Raw genomic sequence first — 7,376 nt, forward strand, 5'->3', positions numbered from 1 at the left:
GAATGAAGATACTTGCTGGGATTTAGATACGTGTGAGCAAATAGAACACGAGCTACTTAGAGAATACTTGAATGATGCACCGGTAAGATTGGAGAACGAGAGTTGAAAGCTGAGAATGAATAAACCCGAAATGGTGGTCTTCAGAGAATCAAACTCAAAAGACTCTTGAATTGCTCCAGATGGGTGAAAAGAATTCTCACAATCAGAAACAATTACGAGAGGATGGCAACAAACTAGAATCACAAATCTTTGAAGAGAATGGAGCAAGATTGAGAGAAAATCTTCTTCGGTCTTCAAAAGTTGAGAATGACGATGAGAAACACCACCATGAATTGTTGAGATACTCCGGGATGACAAATAGAAAGGTTGAGTCAACAATGAAAGAATTTGACAGATCTTGGAGAAAGACATATGACTGATGATAATCCATTCTTACGTCAAGCTTGAAATGAATTTGAGAAATAACTCCAGAAGAAATTAGAAGAGTCGGGTAAGATCCTCGAAAAAGACCTGTGGGTTAGGGCCCACTCAAAAGAAACACCGTTGAAAAGGTTTTGAAGAGAGATTGCACTGGTTGAAATTAAATGGCTTGAATGAGCTAACATCCTCAAAAGAACTTGAGCTAATTGAGAATGGAAACTTGAATCTTCTGAGATATCTTAAGCACTCCAGAACAAATGAATGGCGAGAAGTGGATGATCAAGAGGTGCACCGGCATGAGAAAGTATTTGAACCGAGGAAAAGGGTATGATCAACAAAGCTTGACTTGAATCCACCGGAGAAGAAAAGAATGAAGAATGATGAACTAGTAGAACATCTTCATGATAACCACCGGGTAAGAACATTAATGGAAAATAATGGAGAGACTTCCCATCAATAAAAGGATACTTGATTAAGAAATCTGAATCCTTCAAGAAAAGGGGGGGGGGGGGGGGAAAACAAAGGCAACTTTGCACAGATGAAACCAACACCGTTGAGAAGACTTAGAATTGATCTTGCAGATGATAAAAATGATAGGATCATCTTGAAGAGAATCACACTGGTAGGAAAGAATTGACAAGACAATCTTGATAAACGAGAAGGATTAGTATTCACAAAGAAGTGTGAGAACACCACATAGGAAAGGTATAGAATCAACACTTGACTTCGAAGCAACTCGAATACCACAACTGAAAACAAAAACAAAGGATTGGCTTGCAAAATAAGCCGGAACAAACACATGATAGAGATTTCGTCCGAAGTTTTTGTGGTGGGGCCCACACGGGCTCGATCGTACAGCACCATCATGTACAAGGCAGTGCACATGACATACGAAGCGTCCCCGAGTCAGCATAGCCAAGGACTCTTTAAGACACAATGAGACCACTGTAAAACCAACCGTGGATAGGCGGACCACTAGACGTCGAACCCCAATCTCATATCATGCATCTGTCGAAAAGATATCCTAAGAGCTACTTGAATTCCCATTTATAAACTCCCGAAACTTTCTGGTTATGCAATCAGGTATTGGGGATACAGGGGAAGCATGATATCTCACCCAAAATTAGCAAATCCTACATCCAGCCGTATCCATCCTTCAACACATAACCAAGAAACATTCGGAAATCGTTTACCTCAACCTTCGAAAAGCATCCGTTATACGAGTTATGGCAATACTCCCGAACTCCCGCCCCAGTACTGGGTGGCGTCGAGGTTATCTCACCAACAACTGCATAAAAGAGATTTTCGATGTCAGTGAAACTCAGGTATTCCAGAACTGCAACGATAAAATTGTGATGACAACACCTCGGAGCTCAACTCCCCGGGACACTGCCACAACCCCTAAATGTCAGGAGGCACCAAGAACAATGTTCTCGTCACAAAACCATCGGAACGATTCCAAGATACCCACGTGATCCTAAATTTTTTTAGTGAAATTTGAGAAGAGAAGAGTCAAAACTCTACGTCAGGAGGCCTCACCAGAGCGACGAAGGGACTGAGGAGTAAAAAGAATCCTACTCTCGGATATATATATAATCCTAAAAGACTCAAAACCTTTTTTTCTAGACTCAACAACGCCAGCGATTTGATCAAGCAAGGGGCTCCTAAGTTGGGGAAGGCTCTGATTACCAACTTGTAGCACCCACGATGCGGCTATATCTCCCACGTGTCGGATCACGACTTAGAGGCATAACCGCATAGTAGGCATGTCGCAAGAGGGGTAATCTTTACACATCCCATGTACTGAATAAGAAAGGAAATAAAGAGTTGGCTTACAATCGCCACTTCACACAATACATAAATATAGCATTACATCATCCAGATACAATCAAGTTCCGACTATGGAACCAAATAAAGAAAAAAGAGCCCCTAATGCAAACGATCCCTGATCCCCCCGACTGGGCTCCACTACATCAACTGGAAACGAAACACACAACGAACACGATCTTCATGGAGCCCCAACTTGAGCTCGGTTGCGTCACCTGCACGGACATCATCGGCACCTGCAACTGGTTTTGGAAGTAAACTGTGAGTCACGGGGACTCAGCAATCTCACACCCTCGCGATCAAGACTATTTAAGCTTATGGGTAGGAAAAGGGGTAGTGAGGTGGAGCTGCAGCAAGCACTAGCATATATGGTGGCTAACTTACGCAAATGAGAGCGAGAAGAGAAGCAAAGCAACAGTTGTGAAACTATAATGATCAAGAAGTGATCCTGAAACTACTTACGTTCAAGCATAACCCCAAAACCGTGTTCACTTCCCGGACTCCGCCGGAAAGAGACCATCACGGCTACACACACGGTTGATGCATTTTAATTAAGTTAAGTGTCAAGTTCTCTACAACCAGATATTAACAAATTCCCATCTGCCCATAACCGCGGGCACGGCTTTCGAAAGTTCAAAACCCTGTAGGGGTGTCCCAACTTAGCCCATCACAAGCTCTCACGGTCAACGAAGGATATTCCTTCTCCCAGGAAGACCCGATCAGACTCGGAATCCCGGTTACAAGACATTTTGGCAATGGTAAAACAAGACCATCAAGACCGCCCGATGCGCCGACATCCCGATAGGAGCTGCACATATCTCGTTCTCAGGGCAACACCGGGTGAGACATCCTACGAGTAAAACCAAACCTCAAGTTTCCCCGAGGTGGCCCCGCAGTCTACTCGGTTCGGACCAACACTTGGACAAGCACTGGCCCGGGGGGCTTAAAATAAAGATGACCCTCAGGAGAGCGACTCCCAAGGGAAAAGTAGGAGGTGGTGAGGCAAAAGGTAAAACCAAGGTTGGGCCTTGCAGGAGGAGTTTTATTCAAAGAACTGTCAAGGGGTCCCCATAACACCCAACCATGTAAGGAACGCAAAAATCAAGGAACATAACACCGGTATGACGGAAACTAGAGCGGCAAGAGTGGAACAAAACACCAGGCATAAGGCCGAGCCTTCCACCCTTTCCCAAGTATATAGATGCATTAATTAAAATAAGAGATATTGTGATATCCCAACAATAATCCATGTTCCAACATGGAACAAACTTCATCTTCACCTGCAACTAGCAACGCTATAAGAGGGGCTGAGCAAAAGTGGTAACATAGGCAAACAACGGTTTGCTAGGACAGGTGGGTTAGAGGTTTGACATGGCAATATGGGAGGCATGATATAGCAAGTGGTAGGTATCGCGGCATAGCAAAAGAGCGAGCAACTAGCAAGCAAAGATAGAAGTGATTTCGAGGGTATGGTCATCTTCCCTGAGATCCCGCAAGGAAGAAGAACGAGTCCATGAAGGAGACAAACGAACGTAGTCGAATGGATCCTCACAAACGCAATGTTATCGGAATCAACCCGAAGAAGCACACCAGAAAGAAGCAAACAACATAGTAAACAACCACCACATAAACATGGCATGATGCACAACCAAGTATGATGCATGTCCGGTTTAAAGAGGCATGGCATGGCAAAGTGCACAAACAACACTACAAGTTAAGTGGAGCTCAATATGCAACGAGTTGCATATTGACGGAACACCACATGGCTTATTTAGTTCTCTCCCATTTATGTACTCAACAATATTAAATGTTGGTTAGCATGGCAAGAGGTGAAGCAAAAGAAAACTACCTATTTAGGCAAGTTTAAATGAGGCCGGAACAACAAACAACAAGTCTGGAAACTCTTCATGAGCATATATTAGATTTGGTACTGTTCTGCCCTATACACAATTTTAGAGTTGGTAAAAATGCAAGATGATGCCACCATGTTAAACTAGGCATTTTTCTACCCCATTTACATATGAAGTTTGTTAGGTTTGGAGCTACGGTTATTTAGTTATGAATTAAAGCATTTTAGCAAGCTATTTAAGCAAATTAATGCAAACAGCAGTTTAAACATTTTTAACATGGATGAAAGTGTGATATTATTAAACTAGACAGAATTCTAGACATTTTACATATAAAGTTTGTTTTAATCCGATGCATGGTTTATGAGTTATGAAATGCATGATGTATGAGGGCTTTACTGTAAAACTGTAATCTCTGGAAAACATGATTAAATTCGTCCAGGAAAAAAAACACTACATGGGCCGAATCTTGTTGGCCCAACATGAAGAGGGGATCTGGAGAGGCTGCTGACATTGGGCCTTGGCCCAGCTGGTGGAGAGGGGAGGCCTACACAGCTGGGCTTCAGGATCTGACTAGAGAGGCCTGGGCCTCAGCGCCCTGCTGGGCTGCGACGAGGCACAAGGCGAGGCCGGCCTAGGCACTCGATCGGGGAACACCAGCAGCTGGTCATCGCGTAGGCGAACCGAGCGAACAGAGGAAGACGCGTTCTCATCCCTGTTCGAGTGAAGCAGAGGTGAGACTTGCTGACCCACGGCGGCGCAGCGGCAGGGTCAGCGGCGCGGAGACGTGGAGCTCGGGGAGGATCCAGGCGGCGGTGGCTTGCAACCAGGGCGGAGGCGAGGGGAGCAGGACTCGGCGCTGGCGTCCCCCGGCGACGAACTGGAGGAGGGTGCCTGGGTTCGCGCGGGTCAACAGAGGAGGCGCTCGGCTGGGTCACTTCGGCACGAGGCAGAGCTCTTGGAGCAGACGGATCCATGGCGACGAGGCTCGGGCGGCCGGTGGCTTGACTCCGGTGACGCGGGGCTGAAGAAGAGCTCGGGTGCGAGGGCGCCAAGTGAGGGGCTCGGTCAGGTTCGCCATGGGCTCCTGCAGGAGGGAGAACGAGAAGTAACAGAGAGATCTGAGGCACGGGAAGAAGAAGAAAGGAAGAGAAAGGGCATGGGCGCGAGGGAGGAGGAAGGACCTCGATCCAGTCGGGATTGGGCTCTGGCTGGCTGCGGGTTCGTCCGGTGCTGACAACGAGCATGAGCGGTGGTTTGTTCGATTGGATGGAGGAGGAGACAGAGGAGAAGGGGATCGGGAAGGATCCCTGTCGGTGTCAAAACCGGCGGATCTCGGGTAGGGGGTCCCGAACTGTGCGTCTAGGCCGGATGGTAACAGGAGGTAAGGGACATGAAGTTTTACCCAGGTTCGGGCCCTCTCGATGGAGGTAAAACCCTACGTCCTGCTTGATTAATATTGATGATATGGGTAGTACAAGAGTAGATCTACCACGAGGTTAGAGAGGCTAAACCCTAGAAGCTAGCCTATGGTATGATTGTTGATGTGTATGTTGTCCTACGGACTAAAACCCTCCGGTTTATGTAGACACCGGAGAGGGTTAGGGTTACACAAAGTCGGTTACAATGGTAGGAGATCCACATATCCGTATCGCCAAGCTTGCCTTCCACGCCAAGGAAAGTCCCTCCCAGACACGGGACGAAGTCTTCAATCTTGTATCTTCATAGTCCAGGAGTCCGGCTGAAGGTATAGTCCGGCTATCTGGACACCCCCTAATCCAGGACTCCCTCAGTAGCCCCTGAACCAGGCTTCAATGACGACGAGTCCGGCGCGCAGATTGTCTTCGGCATTGCAAGGCGGGTTCCTCCTCCAAGTACTTCATAGAAGATTTTGAACACAAAGATAGTGTCCGGCTCTGCAAAATAAGTTTCCACATATTGCCATAGAGAGAATAATATTTACACAAATCTAATCTGCTGACGTACTCCGTAGTGTGACATCACACCACGACCAAGCTTTTATTCAAACCGTTTTACTGTCCCATCTTAGCACGTTATGCGAGGCGGTTTCCTTGGCACATCTTGTTAAAGCAGAGATCGTGTCCCCTTATTCCAGGATTCTCATCAATACGGGCGTGGGTAACCCAACCACGCCATTGATTACGGCGCTTGGAGATAAGCGAGTTTTACCAGGCTGGTGGGGACATGTAGTCGCGTCCACCCATATAAGGGGATAAGGATCCACCTTTTTACCCACGCCTTCTTCCTCCTTTGCCTATCCATTCTTGCGCACTCGAGCTCCAGCGCCCAAGTCCGCACTACCACCTCAACCTTCTCCAGTCATGTCCGGAGCGGGAGGCAAGTGGATGGTCTCCTCCGTCACGGAGGGACACAGCAAAAAGCTGAGGAAGGTCGGATATCTGGCTAGCGACATCGCGCACCGGCTTCCCGAAAAGGGGCAGCTCATCCCCACTTCTAGGCCCCATGAGAGGGTGGTATTCCTCCCCCATTTCCTCCGCGGACTGGGCTTCCCTCTGCATCCATTTGTCCGGGGGCTCATGTTCTACTACGGCCTGGATTTCCATGATCTGGCCCCGAACTTTGTCATCAACATCTCGGCGTTCATCGTCGTGTGCGAGGCGTTCCTCCGCATCCGCCCCCATTTCGGCCTATGGCTTAAGACTTTCAATGTCAAGCCAAAGGTGGTGCGCAGCAGCCAGGCGGAGTGCGGCGGCGCCATGGTGGGCAAGATGGCCAACATCTTATGGCTCGAGGGCTCCTTTGTGGAGACCCTGAAGGGGTGGCAATCGGGATGGTTTTATATCACCGAGCCGCGCGACCCTAAGTGGGTCACAGCCCCCGAGTTCCGGTCCGGACCCCCAACGCGGCTCACGTCCTGGAAAGAGACAGGCCTGTCATGGGGCAACCAAAAGGAGGTGACCGGACTGCAAACATGCATCCAATCCCTGGTGAACAAGCAGCTCAGGCTTGTCAACGTAGTCCAGGTTATGCTCATCCGCCTAAGCCTCCCGTGTCAACAACGGGCCTTCAATCTGTGGGAGTTCAATCCGGCACAGCACCGAACTCTGAGCAGGCTCTTCGACATGACGTACGAAGATGCCTGGAAGGTGCTTTTTAAAGGCGTCGAGGCTCCCTCATCCGCTACTGAGGATCGCGGATTCAGCGTGCAGCGTCATGCTAGCGCGGTAAGTTTTTTTGTACCTTTTACAGGGCACTAGTTTTTCATAGTTTAACTCTGTGCGGTCTTACCTTTGACAGGAT

This window comes from Triticum urartu, chromosome 5, assembly GCF_003073215.2.
Source record: "Triticum urartu cultivar G1812 chromosome 5, Tu2.1, whole genome shotgun sequence".
NCBI lineage: Eukaryota > Viridiplantae > Streptophyta > Magnoliopsida > Poales > Poaceae > Triticum > Triticum urartu.